Source organism: Monopterus albus, unplaced genomic scaffold, assembly GCF_001952655.1.
Source record: "Monopterus albus unplaced genomic scaffold, M_albus_1.0 scaffold40.1, whole genome shotgun sequence".
Lineage (NCBI taxonomy): Eukaryota > Metazoa > Chordata > Actinopteri > Synbranchiformes > Synbranchidae > Monopterus > Monopterus albus.
In genome coordinates, this window is record NW_018127920.1 from 2190530 (window position 1) to 2210708 (window position 20179).

General features: G+C 39.0%; 1 long non-coding RNA gene across 1 annotated transcript in view; it reads left to right on the top strand.

Moving 5' to 3' along the window:
- The window catches only part of LOC109959692 (uncharacterized), a 39872-nt gene extending 19699 nt beyond the window's left edge, over positions 1 to 20173 (top strand). The window contains exons 2-3 of the long non-coding RNA XR_002274872.1: positions 2872 to 2962; positions 19858 to 20173. This is a non-coding gene — a long non-coding RNA (uncharacterized LOC109959692). The remainder of the gene's footprint in view (positions 1 to 2871; positions 2963 to 19857) is intronic.
- The last annotated feature ends 6 nt before the right edge of the window (positions 20174 to 20179 follow it).

Below are 20179 nucleotides of genomic sequence, written 5' to 3' on the forward strand. Positions count from 1 at the left end.
TGACTTTCTACAACTTTTTCCCATCTCCCGACTGCATCTCTGGAGCTCAGTCACAGTCATCTTTGGGTTCTTCTGTACCTCTCTCACCAAGGCTCTTCTCCCCCGATAGCTCAGTTTGGCCGGACGGCCAGCTCTAGGAAGGGCTGTGGTCGTCCCAAACGTCTTCCATTTAAGGATTATGGAGGCCACTGTGCTCTTAGGAACCTTAAGTGCAGCAGAAATTTTTTTTTGTAACCTTGGCCAGATCTGTGCCTTGCCACAATTCTGTCTGTGAGCTCTTCAGGCAGTTCCTTTGACCTCATGATTCTCATTTGCTCTGACATGCAGTGTGAGCTGTAGGGTCTTATATAGACAGGTGTGTGGCTTTCCTAATCACGTCCAATCAGTATAATCAAACACCGCTGGACTCAAATGAAGGTGTAGAACCATCTCAGGGATGATCAGCAGAAATGGACAGCACCTAAGTTAAATATATGAGTGTCACAGCAAAGGGTCTGAATACTTATGACCATGTGATATTTCAGTTTTTCTTTTTTAATAAATCTGCAAAAATGTCAAAAATTCTGTGTTTTTCTGTCAATATGGGGTGCTGTGTGTACATTAATGAGGAAAAAATTGAACTTAAATGATTTTAGCATATGGCTGCAATATAACAAAGAGTGAAAAATTTAAGGGGGTCTGAATACTTTCCGTACCCACTGTACTTTAAAGAGACCCCAAGATAACTGTGATTACTGAGAGAAGTCCAGTAGTCTCTGATGAGCGCAACCATGTTTGTCTACCCCAACGCCTCCTCCAGTTTAGCTTTCTCGTCTTCATGCAAGTTGTGTATCTTGGTTACAGTGGTGGCTCTTGAAAGCAATTCATACGAGCAGTCTTTGGATGTGATCTGAATTACTTCAAGCAGACCCTCATCCTCCACAGTGTTAAACTGTAGCCACCCATTTAGCTATAGCTGCTGAAAGTTTTTTGCTTGGAGAGTTCTCAAGGCATCTCTGTTGCAAACTATCCAGTGTGGTCTGCGATGGGGGAGGGCTCTCTGAATCAAAGACCCTTTTCTTTATCTATTTCTGCTCATTTCGGCTGCTCCATCACTTCCTGACTTCCCAAACTACGGAGCGGGCTAAGGGTCATAATCACAGAATGTGTGTGCGTTAAACACACATCAAAAAAATTTGTAGCATAAAAAAGAATTTGCGTTCTCATTATTATCACATTAACTTTGACAGCCCTAGTTAATTTACAGTATATTATAACTGTTATTAGTTGGAGACCCAGTGTAGTGACAAAAAATATTTGTACTCTTAACTGTAATTGAAAAATAGGTTACAGTTGTTACTGCATGCCTATCATGTTAGAGAGAAAGTGTAAGGTGGTGGGGTATGGTTATATTTTAACAAATGATATGATAATTCTGTGACTGTCAGAAAATGCAGACCAGATATCGAACTGCTATCTGTATCGCTGCACCCTTTTTACTTGCCTTGTGAGTTCACAGTACTCTTTATAACAATAGTATACAAAAACCTCTGTTTTGAAGTTTAGAAATAAGAAATTACAAGTCATCCAGGCCTTTATATCTTTAAGACATGCTTGAAATTTGACTAGTTGATCTGTTTCATCTGGATTCCTAGATAAATATAACTGAATGCCGTTTGTGTAACAATGGGAATTTATGCCATGTTTCCTGATAATATTGCATGTAAAAAGTTAAGACAATTGGAGCTAGCACAGAACCCTGTGGAACTCCATGACTAACTTTATGGAAGATTCATCATTAACATGAACAAACAAACTACATTCTATCTGCTACATAAGATTTGAACCAAATTAATGCTCGATCGTTATGGATTTTGTGAAGTGGTGTGAGGAGTCATAACTTCACCTAAACATATCAAAACAAAAGACATGATATTTGAAATATGTTTATATTCATAACCATACATCCATCCATACCGCTTATTCCTGAATAGGGCTGCAGGGAGGCTGGAGCCTATCTCAGCTGACATTGGGTGAGAGGCAGGGTACACCCTAGACAGGTTGCCAGTCTATCACAGGGCTGACATGTAGACAAACAACCATACACACTCCTAGGGGCAATTTAGAGTCACCAATCAACCTAAGCTGCATCATGTTTTTGGACTGTGGGAGGAAGCCTGAGTACCCAGAACGAACCCATGCAGGCACAGGGAGAACATGCAAACTCCACACAGAAAGGCCTTGGGTCAGCCGGGCCTCAAACCCAGAACCTTCTTGCTGTGAGGTGACAGCACTTGTTATAACCATGAAGGGCCAATCTGTGTAATGTGTGTCATCTTATAAATACCTTGAGACAATTTTTGATTCAAAACTGAACTTTGATGAGAACTGTGCAGCTGTGTGTAAAAAAGAGCACCAGTGGCGTCCCCATATACTAGACAGTTAGCTGATGGCCAATACCATTTTAAATGACAAATTCAGCTTCTCCCCTTTGGGCAGATGTTTTTAGTCCCATGGTGTAAAACTAGGTGTTATAAAAACCATTTTGTTCCCTCTGCCATCTCATTTCTAAACAAGTTGTAGTAATGCACTTCAGAGTTTTTCCCTATATCTTTTATGATGAGTTAGTGTCTAATTTTCTATTTCTCATTTTCTATTTATTTTTGCATCTACTTTTGATTAGTACTGGAGTATTTTTTACAATTTACAATCTGATTCTATTATTTTATTACTTTAATTTTCATTGTATTTTTTGTTCTTTTATGTGTTGTATTCTGTGATGACTGTGGTGTGAAAATTGTGTTCATGGATGCCATGCACTTTGAACTGCAAAACAAATTTACCCTTTCATCCATCTATCCATCCATCCATTATCTATACCATGTATTCCAGAATAGAGTCGTGGGGTCTGGAGCATATCCCAGCTGACACTGGGCAAGAGGCGAGGCAGGAGAGGTTGGCAGTCTACAACTCTACTCTTCAGGTACAAATTAAATAACCTGAACCTGATATTAATAAACTTAAGAATTTGCTATTGTAGTCTTAACATATTAACATGGGGGATGCAGGATATGAATTCCAGCCTCCGGTCACATGCACCATATGCCCATCCCCTGACTTCTGTGCAGTATAATCACACTTCTTAGATTGGAAAAAAAATGTTGCTTGTGAGTGTAATCGAGGCAGAAATTACATTTCCTCCAAAATATGTCTGGCAAAGCATATTGGTAGTAATACTTCACATTATTATATTTACTGTAAGGAACATTTCATTTGAATACATTATATAAATAAACAAACATCATAAATCATTTTTCTTTCCCGATCCTCAGACCATGAGCCCCATCCAAAACCATTCCCACTCCAAAAATATTAACAATATACTATACACATGTACACCTTACTAAAATCTGTGCACATAAACCTGTCTTCAGGCGACAGTCTACAGACATGCAGACGTACATTTAGAGTAATCTGCACATACATAAATATAAATTAAAGTAATGATCCAGGTTTGAAAAGCTTGGATCATTACTTTAATTTATACTTATGTAAAGTAATGATCCAGATTTGAAAAGCTTGGGATAAATGTGCACATCTTTTAGACTCCACACCCTCCGCAGGCTTTCTGTTTTGTATGTGTAATTTGTAGTCTCAAGCACAAACTTAGACAACCGTGATGGCATTGTCATGTTTGAGTCAGTGTAATCGGCACCCCTTCAATAGATTTATAGTGTCTGTAAGAAAAAAGAACTATTTTATATGTACACATGCCTGTATAGGATTTATAGGCTTTGTAGAATGCAAAATAATGCCCGTCATCCTTAAAGCCAAAGAGGGAGGAATGCTAAAACAACAACACAGCAGGCATCTACTGAGCACTGAACTGATTCTTTAAAAATGATTTCAGCTTGAGCCACTGCTGCCTCCCAGTGCTTTACTGTAGGTCATCCAGCATAGTATCCCTCCTTCTGAGCTTAAAGTCTGTTTCCATCCTCAGATGATGCATTTAGGTTGTCACACTGATACACTGATATATACACCGATCAGGCATAACATTATGACAACGTGTATATCTGTATGCACTTCAATGAAACACATCTGCCTTAACATCTATGTTTATGAAGCTCAAAATGTTTCAGTTTTTGTCAAAATTGTCATAAATGTATAAACTCAATTATATGTTAATTATTGAGGTCATAGTTAAAGGTGGTGTTGTACTGGACTACATTAGATTGAGAGGTGTCTCTAAATTTTTGTCCATTGACATACACAAGAGGGTCAGAATATTAGGAACACCTCTGAATATAATGTAGTCCATAGGCTTTCTTGTAGTCAATCCAGGCAGTGTACAGGTTGGTATGCTTAGACTTGCAGTCTCGAGTGACTACTTTATCAACCAGTAGCTGGTGCTTTACTCCTCTGCTGTTACTACCAGTTTGTTTCTGGGCCCTGCTCATGAGCCACGTGCCTGCCCATCTTAGCTGCTATGATGCCTGACAGGAGCTTCCATGTTGTGCAGAGGCAGGTTATTGGGTGGTAGTTGGATGGTACTGCTCCCTTCTGAGGGTCCTTCAGGATCAGGACTGTCCGGCCTTCAGTTAACCACTCAGGGTGGGTTCCATCCATTAGTAACTGGTTGCCACCCACCATTTGTCTGGTCAGGTGCTCATGGAGTGAAGTTAGCTTCTTTAACCAGTAGGTGTGGATCATGTCAGGGCCTGGTGCTGTCCAGCTCTTCATACTTGAGATCCTCTGTTCGATGTTTGCCATTGTGATGATTACTGGTGCTCTTAGGTCCACCAGCCACTGGGCATTGTTGTTGTGTGATGCCTCCTTCTCCCATATGCTCTTCCAGAACTGTTCAGTCTCCAGCCTTGGTGGGTCTGCTCTCATGTTATTACCCTGCCAATGAGAATACACCTTGGATGACTCAGTGGAGAACATTCAGTTTATTCTCCTGGCTTCAACCTCTCTGGTGTACCTCTTCAGTCGAGTGGCCAGGGCTAGGCCTCAGGTATGGAGAGTGTGTTGTACTTCTTAGGTACCCCTTTCTTCATCATGCCTTTTTGCAATTCCAATAGCTGACTAACTTCTCTCCTTGTTGCCTTGATCTCGGCCTCCTTCTCCATGGAGGATAATGCTCCTTGTGGCCTTTGTTGAATTTATAGCCAAGCATCTCAAGGATCACAGTTGCTGTGGTGTATATGAGCTTGTTGGTCTCAGTGATGGTCATAGTAGGGATTGTTCGTAGTGCTGCATTTGCATCCTCTACTAGACTTTCAGAAGACACTCCACTTAGTCTTGGTAACTGGCCACAGAGGTTCTAGATGTCCATCTTGGTCGAGATCTTCAGTCTTAATGCTCTTGCATTAAGCTCATCTGGGCTTGTTACTGGGGCTTGGTACCCAATCTCCGAGTGTGGGAGTGATGATATCTTCCTCCTGACCTGTCATCCTGGCTCCCCCTTGCCGTAGCATGCGTGTTGTACCTTGTCAATCTCTAGTTGTGATAGCAGGTGCAGAACACTGAGCTACTAGTTGTTTTGATGTTAGTCTAGATGTTGGGTTTCGAAGTATCCATAGGTCCCACATCCTCCATATGTAACCCCTCTCACTGAGGTTACTTGTATAGTAGCATTCCAATAGTTCCCTGTTCTCAGCTCTTGTCCATGAATGTCTTGTTCCAGTAGCCCACTTCTCATCAGGTGGCTGATGTTCCTCTACACCCGGGCAACATCAGAGGTCGGTGTTTTTCCAACTTATTACCCATGAGGTAGGCAGGTAGCATTAAGGACCTTGCCTAAGGACCCAGGCTGGATCAGTGTTTAACACCACTGAGCCATCCAGTCTGCTATATGTGAATATAATCTTGTGGTAAAGTAAATCATGGTGCATAATACAGTGTCATTTTCAAATGATCTTTTGTGAGAGAACATTGTGTCTGTAAATGTAGTTCTCATCTTAACTGTAGTCTTCATAGGAATGTGAAAAATGCTGAAAGATGAGAACTACATTTACGGACACCACGTTCTCCCACAAACGATCATTTGATAATGTAGTTCTCATCACATTCCTATGAAGACTACAGTCATTTTTAAAGTTTAATTCTCCCACGATGCAACACAAGGAGAAGCTACAAGATGGACACCAGGTACGTTGTCTCTTCAGTTTTTCACACTTTAAAATGAGTCCCTCTTCAACCCCTGTACACAACAATTCTCATTACCCCAACATGAATAATTATTTGTTCGAAAAGATCTATCGATATTTGATCAGTATCAAGATCAATAGAGGCAGGGGTCTACCATGAAAGGCAGGACCCCAAGTGCAGGCTGTGCAAAGATGCCCTGCACATAACAGCGGGGTGCAAGATGCTAGCAGGCAGGGCATACATGGAATGCCATAACCATGCATGTGGCTGGCATAGTGTACAGAAACATCTGTGCCAAGTACAGGCTGGAAGTCCCAAAGTCAAAATGGGATACACCTCCAAAGGTGGTTGAGAATGACCAAGCTAAGATCCTGTGGGACTTCAAGATACAAACTGACAAACTGGTAATGGCCAACCAACCGGACATAGTAGTAGTGGACAAACAGAAGAAGAAGGCCGTAGTGATAGATGTAGCAATCCCAAGCGACAGCAACATCAGGAAGAAGGAATATGAGAAGCTTGAGAAATACCAAGGGCTGAAAGAAGAGCTAGAAAAGATGTGGAAGGTGAAGGCACAAGTGGTCCCTGTGGTAATAGGACCATTGGGGGCTGTGACCCCCAAACTGGGAGAGTGGCTCCAACAGATCCCAGGAACAACATCTCTGTCCAGAAGAGTGCAGTCTTAGGAACAGCTAAGATACTGTGCAGGACCCTAAAGCTCCTAGGCCTCTGGTAGAGGACCTGAGCTTGAAGGAAGGAATACAAAGACCGGGGGGGTGAGTGGGGATATATATATAATCTGCAATTCTATATAGCTTTATTGCCTTATAAAGATCTACCTGTGGTTGCATCTCATTGTGTTGAACATCTGAAGCACTGGTCAAACTGAAATGGGACAACAAATGTAACTTTCTTTTATGTATTATGGAGCAGCACCAGATACACCCTTCTTTAAACATCTCAGGTGATTTCTTGAGAAGAATCATAAGGAAGCCACAACTTAATGAGCAGACGGAGTCCTTTAGACTTGGAACAAGTACCCTCTGTTGTGCTTGTGTTTAATGGTCCCAGAGAGGATATTGCCCCCTACCTCTGTAAGTGGGGCTCTTCTCAGTCAAGTGACTTTGATTAGCTGGCCCCAGAGCCCGATGCATCTCTGGCATGGGAATGGAAGGTAGAGGCCCTTGAGAAGTGAGGAGATGGATTTGTGTGCAGCCTGTTGTTCCCACTTTCTCTTCCGGTGCACCAATACCTGGAGTCTCCTAATGTGCGGAGCACAGAACAATACAACACAGTTCCACCATCCTGTGTAGGACAAAAAAGATGTTGTCATCCTGTGTTTTAATCCCTTTTGATAAACTTAGAAACACCTTTATTCCCCAAACATACTAATGTTTGGACAATAAAGTGGGTTTGACTGCACAAGGATTCCACCTGTGTTGTCGGGCCAAAAAGTCAGCAAAATTAGAGGTCATTCAAAAATGCCAAATTTAAAAGGAAATGCAATTTTGAGGACACAGTATGATATTTGTGAAGTAGCAAAGCTTTAGATTTAAAACTGAACCCATATTGGCTGTGGTGGTTCTGTGTCTTTGAGTTTGTGAACTGAATCAAAGGCATATGGCATTTTGTTGCAGCAAGATTAGATAATGTATGTAGAATGACCAAAGTTTCAACCATGAGTCTCCCTAAAGAGAGACTCGTGTTGTTTCTTTTGATGTAACACAAATATAAGATTGACCAACTGAACTCCTTATTTGTGCACCTCTTTTTTGCTGAGTGAACAGAAAATGTGCCGCAGAAATCTCACTCAGTAAACATGTGCATCATTATCCATTCATCGGGATGTATTGTTTGTTTACTGTGGCCCCATTTCCAGAGCACCCAAAAGCAGGCCAGTGGAGTGGGAAGCCTTGAACAAAGGCCTTTCTTCCCCACCCGCCTGGGCCTCAGAAATGCTCACCACTCAGCCAGCACAGAGCCTTTCACTGGGCTTTTGGCTGCCCCTGAGTGACAGTTGATTCACCAAGAACCTTTCCCAAGTACAGGAGCTGGGGTGACTACACTGTAAAAATATTTCTGCAAAACTCAAACATATTGATTTCTGAGAAGTTAATTAAATTGTTGTATTTAGTGATATGTGTAAGAGACGTTGAGATGTTGTCTGAATAGGGTGAATGCAGTGGAAACAAAAGGTAATTTTGTATTTGGTTTTGCAGAAGTGCGAAAGATAATTGTGATTTGTAAACCACCACAGTTCCAACATATAATTGCAGTGGAACTCACTATAAACAGTTTATAGCAGTACTCATATTAGGGTTTCTCTCCAACACACATGCATTAGAGGCATTAATCCATTAAAGCATTTGTATGATGACGTATTTCAGAATCAGAATCAGTTTTAAGTCCTTGTGTCAACATTTTCACAATGTTCATATAAAAAAAAAGCAAAATTAGATCACTAAATCCAGCTGTATATAGGCAAATGTATGTTTTTAAGTGTGCTGTGCCATGTCCTCCCTCAGCGCTCTTAAATACACTTCTTGTAACATTCTGTCCATAACAGCTATATTGGCTGCTTGACAGTACAAATTGAAAATGTTTGTTGTTTCCAGGAGTAACCCTGAAACATGACAACTAAGAGATATTCACTTCCATCTTTGAATGGAACAACACTAGTGTTTTATTAGATCTAAAATAGTTTCTGAGTTACACATGCATACACTAGCTGATGAATAAATTTGACTAAAGCGAAGTTTTACAGTGTATCGACAAGTGCTGTTGTATGGAGGGCCAGGCCCAGCTGCATTGCTGGGAGGTCTGCCTATTGTTTGGGTCACATAAAGGCAAGACGAGTCGCGGATAAGGCTTTACAACTCAGCCCAACAAACTGCTGCTGAGCAAGCACACACACACACACACACACACACACACACACACACACACACACTGGCCATGTCATTGATGCATCAAGAGACGTGGTGGGATGTTCTTCACGTAAATGAGACAAAGACACACACACACACACACACACTCTACATGTTTGGCCAAACAAGCACAAACATTAACTCCAACGTTCTCTCTCACATGCTTACACAGTCATTATTGCTATTTGTAACTTTGGCCACTAATACTGCTTTTATATGGAATTCAATGTTATTTTTCCTTCATGATCCTCACACAATAGTGATTCATCATTTTGCTTCTTCAAGAACGCTTTTACAATAGCTGTTTTGAACAGGCTAAGGAAGGCTCTGACACCCAGGCTCATATTCATCCTATCAGGTGGGGTTCATGTTGATTTCTGAGTGAAGAGGAGAACTGTCAGTCATCTATTGAACAGTCTTGTGTAATAAAGCCTGTCCCAAACAAATGACTACTGAGCCTCGCCAGAGTATAATGAATGAAACGAAACCTGTGGTTCTGCAATAAGCTATTCCATTGTGAGCTGAGCAAGTGTGGTCATCCTTAGTTCTTATCAAAGCCTTAAGAAACTCAGCAGCATAAACTCAGATGTCTTCCATTCAGCTATTTCAATTCAAAAAAGGAGCTGTCAAAAGACAAAAAAAAGAAAAAAAAAGTCAGTAAAAGAAAAATGAAATGCTACCGAGACCCAGCAGGTGTTGGGGCAAATGTTTATTTTTTTATGTGTGCTCATACTTTAGTTAATTTGTGCACCAAACCTGTCTGCTAGTTTACACAACTATCTGGAAACAACAAATACATTTTGAAGGGACCCATGTAATGGCAACTGGATTTTTTTTTTTTAACATAAGGAGATGTAGGTGATTTACATACAGTATTTAGCAAATTGCAAAAATGCTGATAATGAACCTGTTACTAAGATAATATTTACATGACAATGTATCATTAGGTAGGCTTCCACTTGTAGAGACTACAGTGTTATTAAACTTGTTCAGATACAGGTCTTGGTTAAGGGTATGGAAAGATTTCAGTCTGGTTTAATATGAGTGCCCCCCTGTAAAACAACAAGTTCACATGTTATTTGTGCCAGCAGGTTATTATTGTACATTCACTAGTTATGTAATAGTTAGGCCTTAATAGTTGCAACCATGAGGATGAAGGTTATTTTAATCGGAACCATCATTTTTTTAAGCCTAACCAGGCAGGTCTTACACCTAATGAATCATAATCATAATCTGCAATTCTAACTGCTGTAATGATTTTTTTTTATAGCTACAAAGTAAGCTAGCTATTTGGGATGTACGTATGGATGATTGTTACTATGATGACAAAGTTCTGCTAAATCCCAGAGGAAAATTCTACTGTTCAGCGCTTGCTCTTCTACAGCTCTGAGACAAAATTGTAATTCTCATTTCAGTTTTTATTTTGTCATGATGTGTTTCTCCTAACACTCACTAGAAGAAATAGGTGAGACAGTACAATGAGCATCAGGAGTCATTCTCACCTCACTAAACTCAGCTGAGTGTTAATAGCGGCTCCTTTTTTCCTGCTTTGGAGAAGAAAATGAGCAATACTTCAGCAACCATGGAGCAATATGTGAGTTTATACATGTTTTTAGTTTATTTTTATACATAGTGGCACTGGGTTAATAGGAAATGATGACAGAGTTGCTCTGTCTTTGGCAGCATCCTTTTATTTTGGCAGAGGTACAAGCACATAAAGTACCATATGATCGGTAAGACAAGACAATGACACGACAAGAGGGCAGGGCATGAAATGCAACAGCAGTTACAGGTAAAAACAACTGCACAAGACTAATCAAATAGTTTTGGTACAGGATGACAGTAAACAGGTACACACAACAAAAAGGAATATAACCAAACCATGTGAACGTGAACAATACCACTGGACAAAACACAGTGTCTGCCTCCTGGGGTATGCTGGGAAACCAGAAAAGAAATGACTGAGATAAAAAGAAAAAAGATTAAAGTCTGGATGAAAAGTCTATAGTGACTTCAGACACAATGGGGGATATTTACTAAACCTGTTGCAAATTACTGTCAGGTGAGCAAAAAAACTGCATTACCACAGTTTTTCAATTTAGCAGCGTATTTAGCAACACTAATGATGTAAATGAGCCCAGCTGCAGCTGTGTTAATTTAAAAGAAATTCTTCCCTCCTGTAAGGACCTGATGCCTGTATTGCACACGTGGACTGAGATGTAGCATGACAAAGTCTACAGAACTTTAATATTGGTTGAAGAAACCAACAAAGATATTTCCTAACTGCAATCATGTTGTCTTCTGCCAACCAAACTTTCTTCCATTTCATTTAGTAAATGTGGAATCCCAAAAAGAGAGATGTGATTTATAAACATCCTCTCCTTCCTAATATCTGTTCTTAGTGCCAACAACACTACAAACAAAAGTTGCCATGGTGACAGATTTGTAAACCTGCTTTCTCCTGACATTACAATTAAACCCTAATTCCCTCTGCCGCAGCCATGGTAAATCAGGTGCTAAGGGTATTTGTATACATTTCCAGTCTCTCCTCCCATATTTTTTTTGTCCCTGGATGGCGACACTTTAAAATACACATTTGCATAAGACCAAACATGTAACTTCTAGCTGGGCTACTTTTCTTCTTTTTTTCAGTGCAAATCCCACTGTAACTACTCTGTATATAAGAACACACAATTTCATCTTTTAGTGCCAAAACTTAATAAACATGTTCTGCCATTTTAGACTCTGTTGCCCCTTTTAGGCACAAACCTGCAAAACTGAAACCAGAACCTTGGCTAAAAGATACTACTCACGTTCTCAGGCAAAATTGTAAACAGGTCAAACGCAAATGGAAGAAGGACAAACTACAGGTATCAGTGGGCATTTTGAAGGACTGTTAGCTTATCAGATTGCTGTGAAAGCTTCTAAATCTTAATATTTATCTAAAGTTATTGAGAGTAGTAGTCACTGCTCCACTGTGTAATTTAGCATCATAAACTCTGTCATTAACCTGTGCTTCATTGCTCTGAAGAATGTTTAATTAGCTACCTGTGAGGAGTTTCTTCACTTTTTTTTGATAAGTAGCCTCAGTCAGATACAAATGTACAATGCAAAACATAAATATTCTGATATCTGAACTGTTAGCTGTTTGTTCTGCTGTATTTGATCAGTTTGAGCCAGTTTTTCTATCACTCCTTACTGAGGTGGTGCAGCACCTGAAACCTACTCATTCTCTGCTGGATATAGTTCCGGCTAAGGTGTTAAAATAGGTTTTTAATACAGTGGGGCCATGCATCCTTACTTTTATCAACAGCTGCCTTAGTTCAGGAGCTGTCCCATCTGTGCTTAAACAAGATGTGGTGCTCCCACAGCTTAAGAAACCTCACTTTGACACCTCAGTTCTTGCTAAATTCAGACCGGTTTCTCATTTACTATTTTTGTCTAAAGTATTCAAAAAGATTGTTTTTAAGAGAGTTACTTGGAAGATAGTTCTATTTTTGAAAAAAAATCAGTCTAGTTTTAGATCTTGGCATAGCAGTGACTCAGCACTTCTATATTCTGCTTTCTGTTGACATGGGAAATCCTGTTTTGTTAGTACTGCTGGATCTCACAGTGGCCTCTGATTCTGTGGACCATGCAGTCCTTATCTCAAGCCTTGTTTAGCATGGATGTATTAAAGGCACTGTTTTTAAATGGTTCCAGTCTTACCTAGCCAACTGGAGTTTCTCTGTCAGTATTGCTGATTTCTCCTCATCACGTGCTGCTCTTTCCTGTGGGGTGCCACAGGGTTCCATCCTTGGCCCTGTTCTCGTTTCACTATACTTACTCCCTCTGGGGTCAGTTATTGAAAAACATAATCATTCATTTCATTGATATGCATATAATTTACAACTCTATCTGCCCCTGAGACCAAATGAGGCTAATGGACTACAGTCTCTGCTCAACTGTGTGAATGACATAAAACTTGTTGTCACAATTTTTTAGTTCCTGAATGATAGCAGGTGAATTATGACTGGCACCTCAGATATGCCTAGTTGCTCTGACTTTAATCTTGAAAGCCTTGCCTCTTATTTTAAACCAGCAGTAAAAAACTTGAGAGTGATCCTGGACAGTTGCTGAAAACTTGAAAAACAGATTAACTCTGTTCTAAAACCAAACTTTTTCAACTTTGTCTACTTGCTAAGGTAAAGTCCTTACTCTTGGCTTTTATCATGCTGAAATAATTACAGACTATTTGGAGTTATGATGAGTGCAAAGCTAATCTAGAGGTACTCGAGATTAAAAATAAAATATCTGGAAATGAGCAGCCATGGGCACTTTTACATGCTGTGTTTTACCAAGAGTTGTACACTATACAAAACCTTGTCGTCATCGGTGTGTGAATGGGTGTGTGAATGGGTGAATGGTGTATGATCTACTGTAAAGCGCTTTGGCCAGTGCAACACACTGTGAAAAATGCGCTATATAAATACAGTCCATTTACCACTATACGGTACATATAGCCTACATGCAAATGTAGCCAGTGCTTCCCTCATTGCCTGCCATTTGTCATAGTTTTGGACGATAGTTTTCCCTTTCCAAAGTATCTCTGAATGCTCCTCTGGGTGTTTATTGAAGCAAGCCAAGCAAGTCATTCTGTGCCTTTTTTATAGTCATTTTTTGTGCCTTTGCAGTAGATTTGTGACTGTGTGGTTGTTATGTATCTCTTTGTGGGCATTATGCATTTATTTACATTAATTTTGCATGTCTTTGTAGTTGTTTTGAGTCTTTGCGGTCATGTTTTGACTCTTTTCAGTCACTGCATGTATATGTTGTACATATATTTTACATAAATAAATTCATAATATTAATCAGTAGATTTTTTCCTTGTTGATCTGTCAGATATTTAGACTGACAATCTTCACATCCCACATTCACATACCAAAGCTCTTTGTGTCACTTAATACTTCCGGAATAAAGCCAATAATGTTCATATTGTAGAGAAGAACTATCACAGACTGTTTCCAGTCTATGAGAATTGTCTGTAATATAATCAGACTATTAAGTTTCTCTGAATGATAAAAGTCACAATCGATCACCTTCATAGTGCAAAAACTGACTAATAAAATCAACATCTCTTGAATTATGCAATAAATGATACATTTCTATAAAACATGATGTTGATTATCCAGCATCTCAACCAATCAGCTCTTAGATCAGGTGAGAACCAGCCATCTCCCATCATGTGCTGAGCTCTTACACTTGATGGAGAGCATCAACCGTAAAAACAATGAACAGGCTAACAGCTCCCAGAAGCGAAGCCACCGTGACTCATTCGCCCCCTGGTGGCTTGTTGCAGTATATGCCATAAATCCCACCTTCTCCATGATATCAGATGGGACAGGTACAAATAGGATAAATGTTTCACTTCAGTGGGTTTTTGCTAGATATAATCACACAGATGTGTATGAAAGTGGTCATTTTTCTGTTACAGTAAGTTTATTTTTACTAAGTTATTTGATGATATAAAAAGAGGTGTATTTCAGTTGATTTGACAGCTTTGATTGGGAGTACGATGTCAGTCCACTTATGCACACTATTGTGCAAAATGTGAGTGCAAAAAAACCAAAATGCAGCCGCTGTATTCATGATATTTTGGCTTAATTTTTCAAGAAACTGTAGCTGCCTCAATCCCTTGAAAATATTGTTGTTGCCTATATAGGCAATATGGCAGACCAAATCGGGATCAAGTCGGACAGTAAATTAACCAGCATGCACATGCCCAGTTAAAAGTCTTGCAGCTTCACAAGTTGTGGTCATTTGGAACATTTAGGCAACATTTTTATTCATGGGGCACAATGTTTTGGACTCATTTTGCATGGAATTAATGTATATTTCCATACATATAGTAAAAGAACAGTCAAAATTCTATCTAGCTTTTTTGCATGCTACGTTTTTGAAGTTTTCTAAAATTATTAAGTTTAATTTAGATTTGCATTAATGTTATGACACAATCTCATTCACAACATTTAGCTTATCAGAACCAAGTTATTATTAGCATGTAAATAACTCGAACCATGATAAGATACCTTTGTGGTTTACATCTGAAGGCCTGAGAGCCTCTTCATCCCTGTCTCCTGTGAGCCCAGTAGTTCCAAAATAGGCAGAGGCAACAGCCTGTTGATTCGCAGAGACCCTGCTATTGCTCTCTCTCACAGTGACTGGCTCTGTTGTGATGCTGTTGCTAAAGCTAACATTAACATTAGATGTTGTAACTACTTCAGCTTCAGCATAAGCAATGTTGTTTTCATCTATGTTTTCAGTAATGTTAATAATGGTAGCATTAAAAATCAGATAATCGTTGCTTGCTGTGGGTACCAATGTTCCTTGTTAACTGTGGACTGTGGAAGGCCTCCCTGAGAAGGTGTACCACCTGTATAGCTGTACCTGGTAGGCTAGTGGTTAAGGCACAGCGCTCTTGCTGCTGCGGCCCAGGTAAGGGCTTCCTGCGTAAAACACGTGCCAAATGTCAACATGCGAGTCGTCAGTGTGACGATTCACTGTGGCGGCCCCTCAATGGGAAAAGCCGAAAGTGACTTTCTACAAGATTGTACCACCTGCAGCCAACACTACTGCTGACAGCATCCCCCTTCCCACGCTAGTGGACTGGCACTTCATAATGAAAATACATGTCACCCAATGACACATCAGTGAAGCACACTGCTGCGTTTTAATAGTTTTTCAACAACAATAGAGGTGTAATCCAAGCTGGAGACTGACAGGCATTAGCAGAGGCAGTTCACTGTTGTTGTAGTATCTCTATGGGGATTGTTGAAAATACAGTTAATAGAGAAAATGACCAACCTTACCATTTAAAGGTACCCTCTAGAGTTTTGACTATGGAGCAGTGGGTTTATGAGTGGGCTTCCTTTTTGTCTGTATTGTTTAGTTGCATATTTACGCACAAGCGCAGCATTATTCATCCCATAATCCTGTTTCCTGCTATATCAGTAATACATTTTTGGTGGAAGTACACAAACAGAATAATGTGCCAACAAATGCAGTGCAGACTAAGGCTGTTAACAGGTAAACACGAACATGTCAACAAATCATGTTTTAAGATATTTTTAGTGTAATGCAGATGCTGTTTGTGAGACAAAATACATTCAGCATATTTGTTAGAATTCACACAGTGAGTTTTGGTGATTAACACTTATTGTAAACATAACTTCTGTTCATATTTATTTGAGAAAAATTAGTGATTAGTGGGAGTACAAAAGCAAATTGAAGATGAAAATTTGTGATTAGAAATTACATGAAAATTAATTGCAATGCATCAGTTAGAGCACAAATTATTTATTTTTTCCAGAGACAATTTAATTACCCACAAAGCTAGTTAAATATGCATTTTGCTTAATACCTAACACAATTTTATATTATGTTTTATTTTCACACTGACACTACTGATATGTTGATTTACACATTGGTAATTGTTTTATTTTAGTGACATAAAATACTAAAAGTCTAATATTTTGAGATGGATGACAGACAATATACAACAGGGACAACAACAGTGATATGGAGCCATTGCACTTGGCATAGCTGTGTTTTCTTATTTTAACAACTTACTCCTAATTTTCAACCTTTAAAGATAAAAAAAAAATCTCTATGCTCACATCATTCATCCATGTTGCTGTTTTTTCTGTCACATTATTGTTTCTGCACTCACAAAGTTCAGGTGATGCATGGAGTGTGCCTGCCCTGCTTTCTGACCTGATTGCACATACAATGGATCAGCTTTCTGCTAATAGCGTGAGCCTGTGCCTGTGGCCTTTACAGTGTGCACAGAATAAAGTTCAGGTGTCAGTAGTTCAACTGATTTATAATGGTGAACAGGCTGTGATTAAGTGCTGATGTCATGGGATTCCTCACCACTCATTTGGGGAATCAAGTAGTTTGTATCCAAACCAGACAAATGGGCCACTGGCTGGGTGTAACCTTTCTCATGTGCATGTTCCCTCCAATCATATGCCACTGCTCCTTGGCTCTATAAGCTGATTTTATTTATAGCCATGTTCCTCCTGTTTGTGAATTTTGTGTGTCTGTATTATGTAGCAAGACAACACCGTTGTTCATTCTTAATTTTGAGCTTTGTGTTTTCTATGCACAGAATATGCTCGCCCTTATCTTCTAATCTTGCTGAATATGTCCCAGATAATAAATTTACATCTATTACTGACAAGTGGATTTTCACAGGGATGAAAAAGTTGGGATTTTTATATAATCTGTTCAAGAGGAGAATTAAAGTTGCATTAATTGTACATACATTCCAAGCATTCAGGGGAATCTTCATCCGACAATAACATATCAAAGCAAGTGCAAATTGTCTGGAGTGGGCAGTCCATCCAGAAAAAGCAGTTTCTTAGAAACTAAAAGGAAACATATAAATTGCTATTCTTATTCTGTTCCTTCTGTAGCACTGTAGCAATTTACAAAATGTCACCTTGAAGTATCTCAAAGTTTTGAAAATTACTATAAGATTATTCGTACTGTTACTTCTTGTGGTTACGTGGAGCTTCAAATGTGCAAAGCTGCCTACAATGCTGCTTTAAAACGAGAGTGAAGTAAAGAAAAAACTTTTTCATTTTCAGACAGCATACCTAATTTACACTAGCCTACATGGAAGTGAATGTATGAAATGGGTTTTTATGTTATATTTATATCAAAGTGAGAGTTGCATATGCACCCTTCCAAATTCAGTACAGTGCGAAGATCGAACAGTTTTTATTTTCAGATGACTAAGTGTTTTAATCTCATTCTTCCATGTTTAAATGCTGTATCATGTGACATAAATAATCAGTTATCAACATACAACCAACATTAGATTTATCAACACAATGACAAATGTAAAGTTTAAATGTTGCTATTATTTTATCTTTTTTTTTTTCATTTTTTAAAATAGGAAAAAAGCCAGTTTATCATACAAGCAGATATAATTTTTAAATGTGGTGGTTGAAGCCTTGGGCTTAAAGTTGCTTTGTGAATCCAGAATTTCCATTCTAGGCAGAATGGATGCTGTCATTAGCTTAGCTTGTTCAGTTCTGTTCTAAACACTGTTTCCTGCAAACATTTATTAACTTAAAAGTTTTCCAGCAGCTCAAAGTACACAATTTCTTTTCAATAACATTTTAATAATTTGAGAATTTTATGGTACAAGCTGGTGCCTAAAAATGCACTGCCATTGGTCTTGTCTGGTCCACAGATTTGAGGCAAAATAAATAAAGTTACACTTACCATAACACTATGGGTAATTCATAGGAGATGGAATTCATTCTCTTCAACCTGTTTGCATTACCAGGTTCTCAGATACTGACACTGTCAAAACCATCGGCATCTCATAGATATGTACCATGTACCCTTTGGCATCTGAGTACTGATGCACAGGGTTTTAAATTGACTCCGGTGTTAACTCACAGCAACATTAGACACCCAGAGCGACTGCTCCGCCTGTATATTGACTCCTGTGTAAACCTAACTGGGGCAACATGACTCACTTTTTCTGCCCAAATAAGTAAGTGGGAGGACTCACCATCTGAAAATCTTTTTTTTTGTAAGTTCCACATTCAAGTTTTTCTTGTAATGATATACTGAATATTGCTCAAAAGATAAACATGGGAGTCCGATAATTTAACTCAGAGGTTACCAAACTTTTCAGAATATGTATCACTATATACCAAACCAAATTTCCCACATACCACTTCCCACTACAGATACAAAAAGACCACCTCACTTATGGAACTCCACCCCTGAAAACTGTTGATACTGCTAATAATAAATGAATAAATGTCTATGTAAATGTTTAAACTGCTTTATTTATTAGGCTGAGGACAGTTGCCTAGTAGCAATAAAAAATACAGCAAGCTGCTCTTTTAAAAAAAATAATTATTGTACATTTCAACAAAAAAGGCAAAAAATAAAACAAAAAATCCCCACCAACTGTAATACTGTCCAATGCATGGATGTAAAATGTCCAATGACACTATTTAGCAAATTGCTGCCCAGAATGAGGAGAGAAATACAAATAAATCCACTAGGACAAGCCACATAAAGGTGAAATTTTAACTGCCTTATCTCCCCAGGAAACAAAAAAGATCTATCATCAAAACAAACAAAGGAGACAAAGGACACAGCACATGCCTAAACAAGAACAATCCTGAACAAAACCCCATCTTGTCATAGCCCGGCTCTTAAACATGACAAAAACAAAAGGTGAACACCAAATTGCCAACAAAACAAACTATTCATTAGCCACAAGATTAATAAAACAAAAACATGAGCTGTGTTAGTCAGTCAAATCAGCAGTGTAAGTGTTGTTGCATGTAATATCATGTTGTGATGTTGAAAAATGCATGCAAAATCTAACAAATAAAATATGACAAATCAAACAAAACAGTGGCAGGTGCAGGCTATAAGGCAGAGTGCACCAAAATGCCAGGTATTGGTGCTTTTAAGCCATGAGATGGCAAACCCAGGTGCTCCCAGTCTATTATAACATTTTAATTACAATAACATTTTTGTCATTATTAGTATTTTAATATTTTTCCCATTATTTTAAAAAGCATTATGGTCTTTTAAAATGAATAAACTCTACACAAAAATTTACAGCAAGCAATTAATTGCTTGTTTATAAACCACAATTTTAAAATAAATTTAACGTTTACTTGCTATTATTTGTAGCTTAGAATTATGAAACATTATTTAAAAACCAAACACATTTAAGTGCATATCTTTATTTGTGATTTCTGTCATTTTCTTTAAGTGTCTCTTGAGGCTGTCTGTGTAAGCATTTGGTTCTCCAGCATCGCCACTGAGAATGGATTTAAGGCAATTGAAAGGACCTGGGCGCACACATGGAGGTCTGCTGAACTGCTCAACTACTCAGCCCGACTCCCAGGTCAGTGAGAAAACACTATGGCTAGTTGTACTCATTCCTCTCTGCTCTCTCTGTCACCTCAGACTCCAGTCACTGTGCACCACTTCCGGATCCCCACTCTGCTGCCTACTGAAGAACATTCATCCCCATACAGCCATCTCCCCTCTGACCCAGGCCTCATCTGCCTGGCTACTTCATCATTGACTGA